The sequence below is a fragment of the Zalophus californianus genome, unplaced genomic scaffold, assembly GCF_009762305.2.
Source record: "Zalophus californianus isolate mZalCal1 unplaced genomic scaffold, mZalCal1.pri.v2 scaffold_53_ctg1, whole genome shotgun sequence".
Taxonomy (NCBI): Eukaryota; Metazoa; Chordata; class Mammalia; order Carnivora; family Otariidae; genus Zalophus; species Zalophus californianus.
In genome coordinates, this window is record NW_023365550.1 from 4,027 (window position 1) to 23,717 (window position 19,691).

Here is a 19,691-nt window from a genome sequence, read left to right on the forward strand (position 1 = left end):
GATTTAGGGCCGACTTCAGGAAGAACTTAACGGCTACGAGGACCGAATCACGGAATGGGCGCCTTGGGGAGATCTTCCACCCCGAAACAGTCCGCCGCTGCCCCCCGGGGCTCGACCGCCGCCGGCCCGCGGGCGGGACTGCCCGCCTCTCCGACCCCTTCCAGCGCCCGCACTCGGGGCAGGGAGGGGGGAGCAGCGGGGCCTGGGGGAGGGGGGCGGCGAGGGGGCCGGGGGGGGGCGAGGGGGCGGGGCCGTTGCTAGGGGAGGGGCGGCAGGGCGCTCGCGCAGCGGGGGCGCGAGGGGTGCCGGCGCGCGGGCGGCCTCCCGCCTTCCCCTCTCCCCGCGCGCACCCAGAGCCCAGCGTCTCCGGGAGCGCGGGCGCCCGCCCGCCTCCCCGTGCGCCCCGGCCCGCGCCGAGACCCCGGGCGCCGAGCAGCGATGAATGCGACCTTCCTGAACCACAGCGGCCTGGAGGCGGCGGGCGCCTTGGGCGGCAGCGGCGGGGCCGCCCTGGGGAACCGCAGCCACGGGCTGGGCTCGTGGCTGGGCTGCTGCCGGGGGGGGGGGGGAGGGTGGCGCGCCGCTGGCCGCCAGCGACGGGGTCCCCGCGGGGCTGGCGCCCGACGAGCGCAGCCTGTGGGTGTCGCGCGTGGCGCAGATCGCTGTGCTCTGCGTGCTGTCGCTCACCGTGGTCTTCGGCGTGTTCTTCCTGGGCTGCAACCTGCTCATCAAGTCGGAGAGCATGATCAACTTTCTGGTGCAGGAGCGCCGGCCTTCCAAGGACGTGGGCGCCGCCATCCTGGGGCTGTACTGAGGCCGCCCCGGCCCGCGCACCGCCAGCCCGGCCCTCAAGCAGACGAGAAGGGAGACCAGGACCCTCGTGCCCCGCGCGGGCTCTGCCGCCGCCGGGCCGGCCGCGCGAGGGACAGCCACGGACCTCGGGCCCCCTCCCCCCGCCAGGACCGGGACACCGCGGGACTCGGGGCCGCGGCGCGGGGAGGGACATCCACACCCGGCTGGCCCTGTGTGCGCCTCGGCGTGGCTGGGTGGGAGAGGTCGTGCGAGGCCGCCCGGGGCCGAGGTCACGTGCGTGGGAGTTTGGGGTGTCTGGAGGTGGGGCGGGGTGGGGGAAGTCGTTGGAGAATCCGAGTCGCTGAGCTTGTTGGCCTGATTTAGCTTTTGAAAAGAAACCTTGTGATAAAACTGCAGCCTTCTGGCTTCCGGCGGCTTCCCACCGGCACCTCGGCGGGGTGTGTGTGCACGTGTTGGGATGTGTTGTTGCCTGGGGCAGGGGCGGGAGGGCGGTGTGTACCCCCTGGGCCGCCTGGCTGCCTGACTGCGGAGCCCAGGGGGCAGGTCCGGGGCTTCTGAGACCCCACTCCCCCGAGGCTAAGGAGGCTATAGCTCCGGAGGGGATAGGGCTGGTCCCGCAGGGAGAATATATAAATCTTTGGGAAATTTTAATCTATTCCGTGAGATTAAAAAAAAATTAATTCAGTGACTTAAGTGCAAGAGGGGCGAACAGCAAAATTAATACCTCAGGACTGTGAATAAATACAATTTAATGGGGGGGTGGCTAGATCTAGTTACATTACAGGGCCTAAAGCCTCCTCTAAGGGCTGGTTTGGACCCCACCCTTGTCGAGTGTGAACAAGTAGTAGTGGGGCGCTGAAAATATGCCCTTGCTGTCTGGGGAGCGGGGAAAGCAAGTTCAGGTGAAGGCTTTGTGGTGCAAAGGACCCAGGATGTTTAAAATGCAGAAAAGGCTTCCAAATGCCACCCTGTGGAGGGAATTTCCAACCTCCCATTATGAGTTGCCCCCTGCTGCCCAGAACCCTGCCACCTCTTGCAGATGCACAATTAACTCAAAGCAGTGTTAATGCCTAAGAACATGGGCACTCACTGGCCAAGAGGGAATGGGTGGCTCTGCTGTCTGGTCTGGGGTGGGCTGGGGTGGGTGGGCAGATAGGAGGAAGGAACGCTGGGCTTTGTAGCTTATGTATAGACCCCATTGTCCTAACCCCAGGCAGGCACCTTGGTGCTTGGAAGATTGGGGGTGGGGGAGAGGGCTCTAATGGATTTCTCCCTAGCCTCTCTTTTGCCACCCCTGGAAGTGAAGGTGAATGAGAAGGAAGATGGCTGAAGCCTTTCTTGGCTTTGGGAAGAGAAGTGAAGGGAACACAGTCCCCTGTCTTCAGCACCGAGTTGCACACCGGGAGAGGGGACAGTATCTCAACAAAAGCATAGATGGTCTCGGACTAGGAAGAACCCAGAATCTTCCTGGCTCCTGAGCCCTCCCGGGTAGTCAGAATCCTCATCATTGGGACGTGTCACCTGCCCACCCACCTCCCCACCCCAATCTCAGACCTGGGAGAATTCGTCCAGTTTGACAGGTGAGGCGAGTAAAGGGGCCAGAGACTACTTGTGAAGTGTCCATGGGGCAAAACCTACAATGTGGAGAACATTCTGTTGATAGCTTGGACAGGCAGGTAGTCCAGCGCCATCTGGGGAGAGCAGCCTTGAATGATGTGGGTAGCCTGTGTATCTGGCCTTGTTTGGCACAGGTGTCTGGAGCCTGGCTGACCCAATGCCTGCAGGACTCAGCTCAGACAGCCGCAGGGGTTCCCTTAAAACCCCAAGTGACTGGTAAGTGGGAGTTCCAGGAGGAATAGAGGCTTAGACACTTTCCTGGCTGACCAAGTGAGAATCAGCACTGTGAGAACTTTCCTCTACTAACATGGATCTGCTGCTCCCTGTGACCAGGGCAAGAGCAGGGCATTCAAGAATTAAGTTGCCTGAATTTGTTGAAAAAGGAAAGCCTTAGTGGGGAAGCCTTGTTCTCACTGCAAGAAAAAAAAAAGGCCAATGAAGACATGTCTGTGTCCTCACATGTGTATTGGTGCCCTCCATCCCATGACTAGTACACTCGCATGTACAAATACACACACACACGGGCACACGTGCATGAGTGTATGCTCACGCATGCACGCACACTCAAAGACAGGCTCCAGCGTCAAGGAGAACAACAGCGAGTTCAAGTGGGGTCCCCCAGTGTTTGCTGAGCTGTCTTATATAAAGCGTGGGGGCAGGGGAGCAGGAAACACAGAGTTACATAAGAGCATATGAGGTCTGGGCTGCTGGGGAAAGGTGAGGCTGGATCAGAATCCTGAGCCTGGAGCTTGGAGGATGGAGGAGGGACCTGCTTCTCCAAAGTCTTTTCCCCACCCCTACTCTCAGGCAGGGAGAGCTCCTCTTACAAGGCCTGCCCAGGAGGCTGGGGCCAAATCTCCGAAGGTTCCAGGTTCACAAAAGATGACCTGGGACCCTGGTCTTTGAAATCTTAGTTGCCATGCTTCCTAGCTCTGTGACTCTGGGGAAGTAACTCAACCTCTCTGTGCCTGGGTTTCCTAATCTATAAAACGGGAAGGAACCGACCCCAGAGCTCCCAGGAAATGATGTGTGTAAAGTAGCCTGACATGTAATAGATAATAACGTGATTACCTACCATTATTATGATCATTGTTATTTTGGTTTATTGCATGAATGTTTTCCCTAGCCAAATATATTTGGTTCTCTGAATTGAGATCCTTGGACAGAAAAAGTCATTCATATATGCAACGTATTTTGTCGTTTCCAAAGCACTTTCCTAAGCAGGACAAAAATAATGTATCATGTTAATAAGGTCTTAGATAGTGTGTCAAGCACTGAGCTCCACTCCTGTGAGGAGGGTTTCATTATTACTCCCATTTTGCTGATGAAGAAACTAAGGCTCAAAGAGGTTGCCTGACATCACATAGCTAAGAACGTGCCGAGCTAGGATTCACCCCTGCCTGTGTGACCCCAGACTGGACTCTACGTGGTCCTGTTTACTCTCCACAACGGCTTAGTGAGTAAGCGCAGATATTCTCCCGTGGGCGCGTTTGTAGGAGAGGCAACTAAAGTTCAGTTAAACAGGCCTGCCCAAGTTCATTCACTCACCCAGGGTCTCTTGTGAATCCGCTGTGGACCGGGTTCTGCACCAGGCACCGGGGTGAGCAAGGGGGTGGCAGAGCCAGAGTCTAGCTCAGCCTCGGGCCCACGGAGCCCCAGATACTCACATCCCTTCTCACGGCCACTAGCCCTGGGGCTGGGCGCTGGTTCCACCAATATCAAGGACTAAGTCAGACCCTCTGCTTCCCTACCTCTGAGTCAGGGATGCAATTTCTGGGGTCAGGTGCCCTCACTAGCAAGACAGCCCCTGGAAGGGGGGACAGAGGGAGGGCTGACCCCAGAACGTCTGCTCACTTCCCCGCTTGCTTGTTGGAGCCCACTTCACACGTGCTCAGCTCGCTGCTGGGAGTCCCCCTCCCTGAACCTCCCCAGACCCCAAGCCAGCAACAGACCAAGAGCAGCCCCGAGCATTTAGGGACGTTTCAGAGGCAAAGGGTGACGTGTGATGGTTATGGGTACAGACAAAAATGGTCCACACCGAGCATTCCAAAGTGAGGGAAAAGACATATGGGTGCACCTGCCCGCGGGAATATGCATGTGCGCCCGTGCACGCGCACACACACACACGCACACACATGTTTTATACAAAAGACTTTAGTAGGATATCTGAATAGCAGCCCTGGAGTGCAGCTCACGATTCCCTCTTGGTGATCAAGGTCACAAGAGGTATTCGGGATGTCCGGATCCCTGACCCCCAGAGGCCAGCCAAGCCTCTCGGCCCTGAGGCAGCACTTGCTTACTCTTGCAGCCATATGCCTTTAAACTCAGGAACCTGCAATTCTAGTCCATAGATAGAAGGAGCTTAATCCACAGGGAACACTCTCGAATTTTCGGGAGAAAGAAATAAAGCAACAGTCAGAAAACTAGCTCTTATAAGACCAACATCTGGCTTTCTGTGTGTTCTACCATCTTGGAGGAGCCAAAGGCCACATCGGTGGGGCCTGGTAGCCCTCCACACGTGGGCTGACCCAGGCGGACAGGCCAGAGGACACCTCCTGACACAGACACCCCTGTGGACACTTTGAATCTTCCTTTGCACCCTTCCTTGTGCTCTGTTCGCAAACCAGATTACGGTGGTGGTAAACTATCTTTTTCTCTCTTTAAACGGTTGCTTTGCTCCTCGCTTTCAGGGCATTGTCTAAATTCGTCCTCAGAGCAATCCTTTAAGGCAGATGTTAGCATTATCCCCACTTTCCTTTTTACTGATGATGAATCTGAGGCCCAAAGAGGTTAGGTAGTGGGCTCGAGGTCACAGTGGCACCTAAAGGGTGGCGCAGGTGACATGCAGACCCGGGCCCCCTGGTTCCGGTTCAGCCAGCTGTGTCCCAGATGGCTCTCCTGGGGCTGCCGCGGAGGAGGTTGCTAAGCTCAAGGCAACTCTGCCCTTGAGACGCTAGTAATGCAATAATGGAACAACCATCCACATGGGGACTCAGTGGGGCCGTCCTCTGTGCCTCCACCGTGGGGGGGGTGTGGCCAGCCCGTGGGGTGCGGGCTTCTGGTGGGAGCTTACAGCTGGCTGTGAGCCTCGGTTTCTCATGGGGCCTGTGTGGCAATGGAATGCTTGTGCAGAAAGCCCAGGACAGGGGACCTGGACATCGATGATGACACAACCAGACAGGCAGAGGCCAACCCCCATCACCGATGGTCCTGCTGCACGAGCTGCTGCTTCCCTGTGAGCTGGGCCAGGCTGACAGACCTGTGCTCCAAAGGTGAAGTTCAGCAAGGACTCCAGGGGCCTTGCATGCCACCCTCGCCTTCTTGCTGAGGTGCGGTTGCCGGTCTGGGTCCCGTTCCCGTAGCAACACTGAAGGTGACTGTGGCTGGGCTTCGAAGAAAAAGCAGGTACTTGCCTTGAGGGGGTTTCCCCCCCTCCCCAGGCGGACTCTGCCCTCTGCCCACCACCCCAGGCCCAGGCTTCGCTCGGAGGGTGACCTTTCCTCAAAGCCGGGCCCTGGGCTCTGCCCCTTTCTCTGCTTCCCAAAGCTTCACCCTCAGTGCAGGGAGGGAGAGGGAGGGAGCGTGCTGCCATCACCCCCTCCTGCTGAAACCAGCCCGTCTCCCTGCCTTGTTCTGTGTGGGGAAAATGAGAGTGGTGCTCCGGCCGGGGATCAAGGGGGCAGAGGGGATCAATCTGGGGTCTTGAGTCCTTTCCAGGAGGGCAGCCGGATTGGCTCCTCCTGGGGTTGGGAAACTTTGGGCCATAAGAAGGCTCTGGAGACCTGGGAAGGGAGAGGAGGAGGAAAGACTCAGGGGCAGGACGAGGGACCCAGAGCAGTGGAGGGCTGGAGGGGGGCCCAGCCGAGGAGGCCCCCGCCATGGCCCAGTCCTGGGGCACCGGAGCGGGTCTGGGCAGAGCCACAGCAAGGGCCAGGCGTCAGCAGTGATGCTTTCAGTGCAAGACCTCCCCTTGGACCCATGATTTCCAAACTTGGCAGCTCATGAGAATTACCTGGCTGAGCTTTCAAAGTCCTGCCGCCCACGTTGCACCCCAGACCAATTACAGCAGAATCTCTGTGGGTGGGAACCAGGCTTCGGAATTAGAAAACCCTTCCCTGTTCAGTGACCGTCAGGGGGTGCTGGTCACAGGAGAGATGCCCCTGGCATTTCAGGCTTATGCAGACCCTGCTTGCCACCTGCATCCTCAAGACCCTCGCGACCATCTGTGCAGGAGCGCTGGTGTCAGGGAGCAGGCGAAGGGAATGGAATGAGTTCAGACTTTACAGAACCAGCTGTGTGTGCAGCAGCAAGTTAATTAAGTGCTCTGAGTCACACTCTGCTCATCTGTCGAATGGGGATTATAAAGCCCGCTTCCTGTGTTTGTTGAGAAGGGTCCATGGGATGATGATGGCTGAGCTTGGCACAGGGCTCTGCCCACGGTAGGTGTTGGATAACTGGTTGTGAGTGTCATGAGGATGCCGGTTGACCTTGGAGGGGCTTTCTTAAAACCTCGGTGCCAGCCCCTTTCCCGGCACTCCTCTCTCTGCTCTGAGGGTCCAGCCCCCAAGCTCTACTCTGAAAATGCTGCATATCTTTGTACATCTACATCACAACAGCTAATGTTTATTAAGCCCTTCTATGTGTTAGGCTCCGTTCTAACTCTCCCAAGAGTTGCTTCTACTAACATCCTTACATTTGAGGAAACCGAGGTCCAGCCAGGTGAAGAGACTAGTCTGAGGTTGTATAGCCAGTAAGTGGAGCAGGGATCCAAACCCAGGCAGACTGGTTTCTGAGCTCACCCTCCGAACCACCAGGCAGATGGCCAAAGTGTGTGGCATGTGCCTTGCTCTGCCTTGCCGTTATGGGTCCTGGTTTCATGTCTGTCTCCTTCACTGCATTATCCCTGAGAACTGTCTTCCCTGTGTGTGTATTTTCTACAGCACCCAGAATGATGCTTTATTCAGTTTGGGGATATCACAATCCTTTGTTGAACTGAGGACACAGCTCCTGTTTCCAAGGGACCCCACTCATCCTAGGGATCAAAGATTGATAATCAAATCAAACACAAGCTGGAGGGTGGGCACTCTCTTCAGTCAGATGAAAATAAAATTTCGTGGGGATGATTCCCCTTTTAGGTGCTAATAAGCATACTTGCCATTTAAAGAAGATCTTTCACACGCCAGGAATGGTGTGAAGCACTCTTCCTATTTTATCTCATAATCCTTTCTGATTTTTCTATAACCCATATCTAATCATCCCTGCAAGGCCGATATTGTCATCTTTGCTTAAGAAGACAAGGCTCAAATTGCTTAGGTCACTCATCTAAGACCACAGTGAATCATTGGTATGATCAGAGTTCAAATTCAAGTCTGTCTGAGTTCAAAGGATATCTGGAAGGTGAATACCTGGTATATTTCACAATTTCAATCGAAATTTTGAAATGAAACCATTCCTTGATTTTTCGGTTTCATGGTTTGGGACGTGGGAGGTCTATTTTTGTGAGCACTTCCCACTTCTCTCTGTTGCAGATGTGATGGTGACTCGTCCATCATGAAATGCACTACTACTGAGGATGAAGATGCTTAGGGTGAGAGACACAACCTGGCACCATCACTAGACAGATTATAAAGTGAAAGCTGTTATTATAAAAGTAGAGAGAGAAAGAGGAGGTTAGGTTAGGATGGTAGACAGGACACTCCAGCCGGCTCTACATCATTCTAAACATCAGGACGGACAGTAAAGAAAATCCATGGCATTGCAGGAAAACAGAAAGAGTGCCCTCAGTGGACTAGAAGTGATGAAGATTTCCTCGAACACAGATGGCAGATTAGGTCATGTTGAAGAGGGTGCCCAAAGCCCACAGGTCAGGCATGCAAGGTCTGCCACAGAGAGCGGGAACAGTGCCAGGGGTGCCCCCAGTTGGGATGCAGGGACAAAGGAAGCAGGCGGAAGCATTCCTGAGTCCCGCAGGCGTTGTCGTCAGAGGGATCCGCCTCCTCCCTATCCCATCCTTCTTGCCATCAGAGGCAACTCTGAGGTCGTGTCATGGGTGGGACCCCAGCGAGGATACGGAAGAGGAGAAATTACTTATGCCCATGGGGAGCTTAAGATGCACTGACCCCTAAAGATTAGGAAAGGTTCACAATGGCGGTGAGAAGGCTGAGTAGCCCCAAAGACTGCTCTGGGTCCTTGATGTCACAACCCCCGTCCACCCTGGAAGCTGCCTTGTTAGGTTCCCGACTGCAGACTTGGATAATGGGATACACCACTTCTAAAAATGTGATTGTATATTAATTTTTCTGCAATGTACATATGGGCAGTCACATGTGTACTTACCAGGCGGGTGAAAAACCCCAATGAATTGCCATGGAGATGAAACCTGGGATGAGGTTGCCATGGTAACTAAATTGTCTCTAAAAGGCCACACCACCCTGGGGAAGTCGAAAGCGCCCGTCAAGGACTTGAAGTTAGAGGCCAAATCACAGACCCTCCCATCAGGGCCAGGTGCTCTTTCAGTTTCTTTTTACTCCTCCTTTCCTCCCCCCCCTTTCCTTTCTTTGCCATCCCCAAAGGCAAGAGATTTAGATTTTGGAGATTTAAGCACTGGCTAAGCCCCTAATAAGTCACGGGGACCAGGTATCTGTGGGCCCTGAGGAGGCGTGAGGAGATGGGCTACTGGGCCTCCTCTCTAGCTCTGTCCTGACTTGCCGTGTGACCTTGGACCAGCCATTTATCTGTTCCTGGGTTTCCTCCTGTGCCAAGTGAGGGCGGTGGACCAGATCAACTCTGAGATCACTCCAACACTTCCCTTTCTCTCCCAGGACCCTGCAAAACAGCGTCCCAAGTCCTACCCCAGTTGAGCTGTCTGTGGTGCTGAACACCTGGCTGCTGAGCTCTTGGGCCCTGTCCCGTTCTCAAAAGACCTGGCTGTTCTCAGCACCTTACAGACTTCTAGACTCACCCCCATCAGGAGTCCAGTGCCTGCTTGCAGCTGGAGAGGAGACTCCAGAGGGTCTTAGAATTCAGAGAGCCCCGGAGAAGGAATCTGGGGAAGTGGTCCTAGCCTGACTCTGACACAGCCCTCAGAACGATTTTGATGAAGACACACCTCCCCTGGGGACCTTTGTTTTCTCATCTGTGAACCTGAGGTAGGGACTAAGATGATCTCTAACACCGGATGGGCCCAGAATGGTCCTGGAAGCCTGCCTGGGCTGTGGGGGAGGGGAGAGCCTATAAAGGCAGCCATTCCCCGCCTGTCCCAAAGCTCAGACTTCTCTAGTGGTGATGAAGCGTGAGGAACAAAGCACGCTTTCTGGTCAGGAACATGTGTTCTTTTGTCTGGAAGAAAAGACAGGCAGTGAGCAGATGCAGCATTTACATTTTCTCAAATGACCACCGAACACTGAGGATGATTAGAGCTTTTCATGAACTGTGTCAAAACTATAATAAAATCTCCAATTTATACCATCCGCCTACTTATTGATCATCTTTCCAGAACCCCTTCACTCTTCCAAGGTCCAGGATGAAAAAGACAATGAGGGGAAAGCTTGAAGGGCGCTCGTGCCAGGGGAGGCACAGACATTGTGATTCACTCCAAAATGGTTTGTGTTTTTCAGCCTTCGACTTCCCCGCTTGGCCACATAATGCGATGGTTGGGAGTGTGGAGTCCGTATCGAGAAGGGCCCTTGATTCAAGCCGGCTTCTGCTCCTTCTTAGTTGTAAGACATTCTTTCCAAGCCTCAGTTTCTTCGTTTGTAAAATCGGTGGAGGAGCGTTCATGATACGTATCTCTAAGTATGTTGAAAGGATTAAATAACGGCATTTAGGAAAAGGTTTAGCAAACAGTGTCTGGCACACCTCAGAAGCGACTGTTTTGGTTATCTATAGTTGCATAACAGACTACCTCCAAAACTTTATGGTTTGAGATAACTTTATTGTGTCTCCTGGTTCTGTGGGTTGACTGGGCCACTGTGGGCCAGCTGGGCACATCTGGGGGTTGTCTGGAGCCTTGGCGGGAACGGCTGGAAGGCAGGGTTCAGCCCTGATGGCTGGGCCGCTCTTTCCCTCAGTCTCGCGGCCTCTCCTTCTCCAGCTGGTTTCTACAGCAGGGTAGCTGTGCTTACTACACGGCAGCTTTTGTCCCCAAAGTGCAGAAGCACGGTTGCCAGGCCTTCATAAGGCTTAGGCTCAGAATTGGCATATTTTCTTCTCTGCCACATCCTATTTATTAAAATGAGTCACAGAGCCAGTCCAGATGCATTGTGGGAGGGGAGACTACATAAGGCCATGAAGACTGGGAGGCATGGTTCATTGGCAGGTGTCTTTGGAAACCAGCTGCTACATTGATCAATACACGAGTTTTATAATTGGAATTCCAAGTATGTTTCCCTCCCTTGTCTCTTTTTTTAGAAATATCATCTCTTGATGGGTTTGCACAGAGTTACCGAAAAGTACTTGTTGACTATATAGAGTAATTTAGAGTCATGTGGACACCACCCAAACTACAGTCCCCTGGGGTGGGTGTCATGTTTGTTCCTCCCATATCACCCCACCGGCCTAGGAGAGGGCTCTGCATACAGTAGGTATTAAATAAAAGCTGCGCATTTTGTTGGATATTAATATTTCTATACCAGCTTTATTTTGGTTAATATTTTCTTTGGGTATCTTTTTTAAAAACCTTTTCCTTGTAAGTTTTCCCTGTCAATGTTTATGTTAGGCACATAAAATACAGCTGGATTTTAAAAATATAATCTTGTTCCTGGTGCATTTCATCTGTTTTCATTTCTCGTGATAACTAGTATAGTTGGATTTGCTCCCACCATCTTATTTCGTGTTTTGTTTTTACCACTTTTTTAGTTGCTTCTTTTTTCCCCTTCTTTCATGACTTCTACTGATTCAGAAGTTACACATTTTATTTCTGTTCTTCTTAGTGGTCACCTTCAGTTTTTAACAGCATTCTTTTTTTTTTAAACAATTCTTTTTTTAAAGATTTTATTTATTTATTTGAGAGAGAGAATGAGAGATAGAGAGCACGAGAGGGAAGAGGGTCAGAGGGAGAAGCAGACTCCCCGCTGAGCAGGGAGCCCGATGCGGGACTCGATCCCGGGACTCCGAGATCATGACCCGAGCCGAACGCAGCCGCCCAACCAACTGAGCCACCCAGGCGCCCTTAACAGCATTCTTGACCAGTCTGAAATTCATCAGTATCTCTGCCTTCATCCTGAACAAAACAAAGACTTCAAATGGTTAAACTCTGATGACCTCTTCTATCTACCAAATTTTCTTATTTTACCTTAAAAAAAAAAAAAACTCTCTCCAAAGTCGTCATTATAAATATGTATTTTTATTTTTAAATGTACATTCAGTACAATTCACTTTTTTTTTCTTTTTGGTATACAGTACTAAGAGCCTTGACAAATGCTTAGGGTTGTGTAATCACCAACATAATCAAGATAGGGTTCTACCAGACAAACAAGCTTCTTCATGCTGCCACTTTGGAATCACAACCCCCTTCCTTCCCTTAGGCCCTGATGAGCACTGATTTCTTCTCTGTCCTTATGGTTTTTCTTTCCCAGAATGTCAAATAAATGGAATCATATGATAGGTAGCCTTTTCAGGCTGGCTTCTTCCGCTTAGCCTCATATACCCACTTGCTGCAAGTGTCCATTGTTCATTCCTTTTTATTGCTGAGCAGTATTCCATCATATGGATGTATCACGGGTTTTTTTTAAGTTAAACTTTTCTTTTTACCCATCTTCAGTTGAAGGACATTTGGGCTGAATCAGGCTTTGGTGATTATGAATAAAGCCAACATAATTATTCACGTACAGTTTTTGCGTGTATGTGTGAACAAAAGTTTTCTTTCTTCTTCGGAAAATACCTAGGAGGAGCATTGCTGACTCGTGCAGAGAGTAGATGCTTAACTCTATAAAAAAACTGCCAAACTGTTTTGCACAGGGGCTATTACAGTTTGCATTCCCACCAGCAAAGTATGAGTGTTCTAGCTGCTCCCCATCCTCACGAGCACTTGGTTTGGTCAGTTGTGGGTGTGTGCGTGCGTTTCATTTGTTTGTATGTGTGCCTTTCTCTGTGTGTGATGGTATCTCATTGTGGGTTAAATTTGTACTTTCTAGTGAATGATGGTGTTGAACTCTTTTCAGGTGCTTATTTCCCATCTGTGTATCTCCTTTGACGATGTGTCTTTAGCTCATTTTTTAAGTGAGGTTGCTTTCTCATTGTGGAGTTTTGACAGTTCATTACAAATTTTAGATACAGTCCTTTGGCAGATAGGTGGCTGGCAAATACTTTCTCCCCGTCTGTGGCTTGTCTTTCCTTTCTCTGAACAGTGTCGCTCACAGAGCTCCACACCTCCCCGATCCACCGCCTTTTCCCCTCCTGCTACTGTGTCTGCAGTACCTAGCAAATGTCTGCATAGTAGGCACCCCACAAATGTTTGTTGAATGGATGAAGTCATGAAGGAGTGGGAGAGCTGAGCTTTCTGGTCCCAGAGGAGGTGACTGCGTATCGTTCCCCTCAGAACTACTGTCTCCTTGCTATGGTTTCTGTTCTTCAAGTGACCTTCCGAGCTCTATTTTGGCTTCCTTGGTCTCCTGAGTCCCCGAAAGGCGTCCCCAGCATAATGAGCATGGGTAGCCTAGTGACTGAATAGGCAGCCTTCATCCCCCTCCCATTCTGACTTTAGGAAGCAGCATTCTAGTGGCTCATCATTGAGAGGGGAAGAGAGCCCCTTTCCGAGTGTCCTGACCCCGCTGAGCTTTGGGACTCTCCTGAGGCCTGGCCCATGATCATCGCTCTGAATTCCGGGCTGGGAGGTCCTGCCTGAGGCTGCAGCCAACCTTCCTCCTGTGGCTTGTCTTTTGTATCTCTCTCTTCCCTGCTCAGTCCAGAAGTGAGAAGCATGGCTTCTGAGGACCTCCAGGGATGGGAGGACTTTCCGTTGTTAGGGAGAGTAAAAGGGAAGGGAAAAGTTTTGGGGTGGAGAGTGGGATGGCACAGGAGAGAGCCTGGAACAGGAAAAGTGCTCAAGAAATGCTCTAGCTTAATCCCTTTTTACCATACTCCGTGGAAGGGGTTTGCCATCCATGGGTGTTGGTAACAAAGTTTTACTTCCAAACGCAGATGAGACCCAGCAGAGCCTTTATCTTTGCTCTAAAGATAGTCAAATTGCCTCTTTTCTTAGTTTCCAAAGGAAAAATGAAAAACCTCTTCTGTCTCTAGAGTTTTTAATGCAGCCTGAGCTACAGAGGCTGAAAATTAGTCAATGGCTCTGAAGCACTATTGGACAAAGAGAAATAAAGGTAGAATGGGGGTGGGGATGGGGGTGGTGGATTTAGGGTTTTCTAAAAAGAAAGCATTATGCTTTTCCCTTTGAGGTAAGCTTCTTCTTTAAAAGATTAGAAATTGGGAAAAAATTAAAAATTAAAAATTGGAGGTTGCATGCTTTCCTGCCTGCCTCTGAGTTCACTCGATCAGTCAGACTGTCTATCTGTCTGCTGGTAGGAAGCAGATAATGCTTCTGCTAAGCCACTCTCTACCCCCACCTTCCCACCATCTTCCTTGTACCCCTCTCTGGTCACACTCTAGGTTCCTCCTTGCATTCTTGACACTGACTCACTTGTCCTAGGACACGTCTCTGCCTGAGGAGGAGAGTCTTGGGTGTAGCTAATTGATCAGATTGCCCTGCATGGCCCTACAGACATCTCTTATCTTTGGGCTGGACTTTACTTTGGTAAAGCATTTCCCATCTCACTCTACTCACTCAGCCTGGTAATAGCTCTTCAAGGTAGGCTGCACATTTCACTGTGGGGAAGCTGATGAGCCATTCAGCAAGTCAGAGGGCAGAGTGACTAGAGCTCCGTTCTCCCAACCCATGTCACGTGTGAGATTTTTAAGGATTGGACTCCGTCTTCAGGCAAACTCAAACTCCCCAGAGCCTTTGACTTCCCAGGAAGTTGGGTCCATCCGTTGTCCCCATCCCAAGATCTCTGGAGGCAGGGAGAACTTCTGTCCACCAGAAGTCTGTGTGGCGGGGGGGAAGGTAATGGCCTGATGGCCCAGTCCTCACCCCCCACCTACCACATCCTCCTGGAGGATTTCACAGCCAAGCCTCAGACTAGCTCATCTTTAAAGCTCCTTCCAGCTTCTGTTTCCAATGGTTCTTGGCTTAGTCAGGCTCTGAGATGCCTTGGTTCCTGCCATCAGCACTTCCTTCAGTTGAAGAATAAAAGGAAGCCATCCTCTGAGTTCCCACGCATGTCTCCCACCCCCAGAGTCTTCTTTGCTAGCTCCTGCTGTTGCAACTGTCAGGAGTGAATTTTGGGAGTTAATTGTTGCCATGGAGACTCTGCCTTGAGTTACTGAGCAAATGTGTGCCATCTTCTTCCTTATTTGGTGTGTGATATGGATGCTCGCAAAATGGTGAGGTTGAAGGCTCTTCACCTCTCTCCCTTGCCCTCCAAGTTGGTTCACCTGGGCCAAAGCTTCTTGGCAGCCTGCTTCCCATTTCTGTCTTCCCTGAGGCTTTCTGGCCAGTCACTGCCAATGGAAAGAAAGTCCTGCCAGCTGAGGACAAGGAGACCTGTACTCTGTGGGTTGAATGGGTGGCCCAGACCCAGTGACATTTGGTGGCAACTGATCTCCAAAGCAGCAGCCCAGATTCCTGGGGCCACCCATCCCTGGATGGGGAACGGAGCCAGAGCTCCCAGCACCTTCCTCCAAGAGACAAAGCCTGTCTACAAGTTGAGGAGTTGCTCACACAGACCTCAACTCCATCCAGCTTCCATAACCGTCGTCATGCACACTGATCCCCGGTGCAGAACCCTGGCTTCACACCTCGCCTCCGTTTCCCCTGAGTGTTCATCCTCCCACGTGCAGATGATGGGATCATTAGCACCATTTTTTAGCATGTCTCTTTCCTATCCAAGATTTGCCCTTGTCTCCCCATTGCTTTTTCTACCAAACACAGACTCAACTTGCATTCAAGGGCTTCCGTCAAATCCTTCCTCTCCCACCAAACCAACCAGCCCTTAATGTCCTCTCTGCCCTTCCCCTCCTCCCTTTTGCTCTCTGCTCTCAGTAGTTCCTTGCAAGGCAGCGCTCCAATGGCAGCCTCACCCACCTCACTCACGCTGGCTTTACTCAGGTTATCTGTCCTGCCAGAATGAACAACTTTCCCTGACTCTTTTGGGAATGCATCACCTTCAAGTCCCTACCTACGGTAGCATCCTTCCTCTACCCATTGCGCAGCTGCTGTTTAAAACTTTCCATGCAGGGATGGGGGCAAGGGGCTACAATGGCACTGCAACATGCTGGAGCAGAGCAGGATGGTGGGATCCTGTCACTCTGGTACTATCAGCTACGCAGGTTACTCCAGGCCTGCCATCCAACGGGAGCCATGAGACAGCATACACATGGCCGCCCCCTCCGTGTCTACTCAGATTTGACAAGCTTCCCAATAAAGGATTCATTATTACACAACAGTAGTGGAACAAGGGAAATAGGAAAGCTTGTAAGGCAGAATTCTGGCCTTATGTGGGGACAAGATTTCTGTTTATATGACTGCACGGGAGGAGACAGGACCTGAATTAGAATATCATGCGAGTTGCTGAATAACCTCTGATCCAGGACTAATCTTAGGGGCTGTTAATCAGTTCTTCCCTGAAGGTTAAGATGGACCCTCCTGCTAACTGCTCTTTCCCCCTACTCTGTCCACTCTCCATCTCTACAGGGTTGTAGTCCAGACCATATTTTCTTGTCCCGCTGATGACGTTTCATGAGGTGTGAAGATGATTCTTGAGTGTGCAGGTCCTGCTGTGATGTGAGGAGAGGTAGCACCTGGACCCGCAACCTAACAGAGGAGTTAGAGGCCCTGACCCCAGAATGTGCCCAGTGTGATGGTGGAGACATAGCCCCTGATCTAAAAAGATCTTCAGTCAGTTAGCAGGAGGTGGGGTGGGAGGGATGACACACATAAGCTCTGCCCAATTGCTATGTCTAACCAAGTACAGCTGGACCAAACTGCTAATGAAAGGAAGTAATCACAAAGGTAGGCAGGATGATGGAGTTAAGACCTGGTTTGGAAGGCTTCCTGGAGGAGGTGAGTGCTAAAGGAATGGTTTGGTGAAGAGAAGGGATTCCACACCATGTACTGCCACCAACGTGTGTTTGGTCTGAGCCGTCCAATAAAGATTGGAAATTCTGTTCCTGATATCAATGAGTCTAGTTCAGATCTCAAGTTTTCAAGCTCTTATTTGACTCTTGTTGAGAAAAGAATTTGGGCGGCTCAAAGTCTATTCACTGCGTGCCAGCTTCGCATCTAACATCTTATGATGTGGGTAGCTTGGGAGTGGAGAGCAGAGACAAAGACGTGGTCTTGGTCTTATGGAGAGTTTTCTTTGGGGCTCCTTTTGCTGAAAGAGAAACTCAGTGTAAACCCACTTAAGTAGAAATGGGATTATTGGCTTCCCAAATTAGGAAGTTCTGAGGCTTCAGGCATGGCTCAATCTAGGCGCTGAACTGATACAGTCTTCTCCTTCTCACCCTGCACCCCCCCCACTTAGAGGACTTCATTCTCAGGCAGCCTTTCCACACAGCAGGAGCAAAGGCCTCCAGGTGAAGATGTCTTCATCTTTGGTCAGTGATCACTTAGGATTACTGCTTAAAAGGGCCGTGCCAGATGAGTTGGTTCCTTTTGAAATTCTTTCCCAGAAGTTCCTCCCAGTAATTTCTCCCCATATCTTATTGACCAGAACTGGGTGACATGACCATTCCTAGGGGAAAGAAAATCTAGAGAGGTAAGTATTTTCAACCGGGCTTCCTGCTGGATTAACAAAACTATGCTTTTGTTAGTGAGAACCAAGGGGAGAATGGATCAGGGAACCAGCAGTGTCCACAGGAATACCAGGGAAGATTCTGATTGGCTCTGCATGGTCATGTAGTCATCCCTGAACCAACCACCATGGCCTCCTGATAGAGTCCCTGGATTGACGAGGCCTATTTCTGGCGCTTCCCCCTGTTGGAGGAGGCAGTTCTAGCTGAATCCCATGGAACAGGTCTTACACAGGAAAGAGAGATTATGTTGCCAGCAGAAGGGCATATGGGCTTGTAGTCCAGAGATGGGATGCTGAGCAGATAAACACCATACACCCACTACAAGAATTTTCCAGTACAGAAAATACACCAAAAAATAGCTTCATAAAGAAAAAAAAAATGTCCAGGAATCTCCCCCTCTCCCTGACGCAATATATACAAAGTTATGTTGCAGAAACCAAATATAGCCATGCGGAGAGGATGCAGAGAAAAATGGTTTAGAAAGGAAGACTTCCTGGTGGGAGTGCACTTGGAGCTGGGGAATCAAGGTGGTGATGGTTAGAGGCGGAAGCACCACACAGAGGCCATGAACAGGGCTGGCTGGGAGAGGGAGGGAGGGTGGGATGTACAGACCACCCTGAGTGTTCTCTTGCCCTTTGGCCACGGAGGCTGGGTTTCCTGGGCCCCACAGACTAGAGGCTTCCCTGCCCCCGCCGCACCCCCCCCCCCCCCCCCCGCCCGCCGGGGTTAGCAGCTGCAGCTGGCTTTGGAGAAGCCTTGATTAGCATTATCTTGGTCTAGGAGGTTGGGCAGAGGGGAATGGGGAAGATCTCTACTGCTAAGCTGCAAAGGAGAGGAGGGAGATGGTTCTGACACAGGAGCAAGAGGGGGCCCCTGGGAGCAAGTTCCTAACCCAATTAAGAAGTGATTATTTGGCCATTTTCAAGGGCTATGCCAGTTACCAGGTACCTCCCAGGAGGCCCTAGCTGGCAGCCTGACAATTTACCATTAAACCTGGGATCTGGAGCTGTGCCTGGTGTGGCAGCTGGGCAAGGAGCCCAGGCTCAGGCAGCTGGGGTAGGAATCTTTAAGGATGAAAATGATGGGTAAGGAGTTTGCTGTTACCATGGAAACTGACTCTGGGTGGATGAGCTATAGTCTAGTGGATAACGGGGAGAATGCCATCTACCACCAGGCTTCACTATAGTGGCAAGTGGGCACCTCTGGAACCCACCATCCCGGCTGTGGGCATGGGCACTGTCCGCCTCCTGTCTTGCATCCTCTTAGGGACATCACGATCTGGCAATGTGCCTGCCAGTTCATGTCAATATCTGAGGGGCCTTGGGAGATGCCCCCAAATCAGAAAAGCCTTTGGGGCTGCCACCCTGAGTTAGCTGTGCCTGACAAGAAAATAGTACAGTGCCAGGCCATGGGATCGTAGTTGGGGTGAGGGCCACACACTAGGGCCAGGCCCAGGGGGCATGGTGAGAATGCCCGTGGGCAGCAGGATGCTGGATTGGGAGTAGGTGACCTCCATTCTGATTCCAGATCGATCATTACCAACTGGCTAAATGACCCTTGGCAAGTCACTCTCCCCAAGGTCAGCCTTGGTGGTCCCCAAGACCCCTTCCAGCTCCACTTTTCCTCTCTTCTGGGATTTGGAACCCGGCAGTTTTCATCTCAGCCCCTCGTGCCAGCCCACTGAACTACCCTGCCAACGCAGAATGCCCCCCCCCCGCCCCGCCCCCAGAGACACTTCCAGGCCATTCTCAGGCTGCTGTACTGGGTCTGAGACAGGCCCGATGCTGGGGCAGCCCGTTCTGCTGGTCTTTGCTGCTTCGGGCCCTCTTGCCCCTGAGCTCAGGGGGATCTGAGCTCACACAGGGATGTTCCCGAAGCTCGAGACTTGCCCCGCGCGCTCCAGGAGATGGGCTGAACCAGCTGCCTTTGCGATTACTCTGCCATTTCCAGTAGGTGCTATTTTAATTGGGCCTTTCTCTGGGACAAGTGTCAAGGAAAGAAAGCAATTTGCAGCGTGGGATTTGGGCTCTGGCACTGTACCCACTGACCAATTTAATCTTCTCTCCCCTCATTCTCCATTCTTGACCCTTTCACTTCCCCTCTGCCCCCTCCATCCCAGGCTCCTCAGCCCGTGGCCTCCTTCCCACCCTAAGAGGGGCAGCAGTGTGGGTTGGGGTCCAGGAAGCAGGGGAAGAGGACCTAAGAACCCTGCCCAGGGCGAGGGACAGGAAGGAGAAGTGACTTGGGTACTGCTACCAGCTCCTGGGAACTCTTTCAGAGACACTAAAAAATACAGAAAAGCCAGCAACTAAGGAGGACGCCAGGCTCCTACAACAAAACAGTGCCTTCTTGCCTGTTTTCATCCCACATCCCCTCCTCCAGGAGGCCCAACTGCATCACTTTGACACACA

The 19,691-nt window shown here is 51.9% G+C and overlaps 1 pseudogene; it reads left to right on the top strand.

Moving 5' to 3' along the window:
• The first annotated feature begins 297 nt into the window (after positions 1-297).
• Positions 298-1,489, top strand: LOC118356700 (annotated as a pseudogene).
• The last annotated feature ends 18,202 nt before the right edge of the window (positions 1,490-19,691 follow it).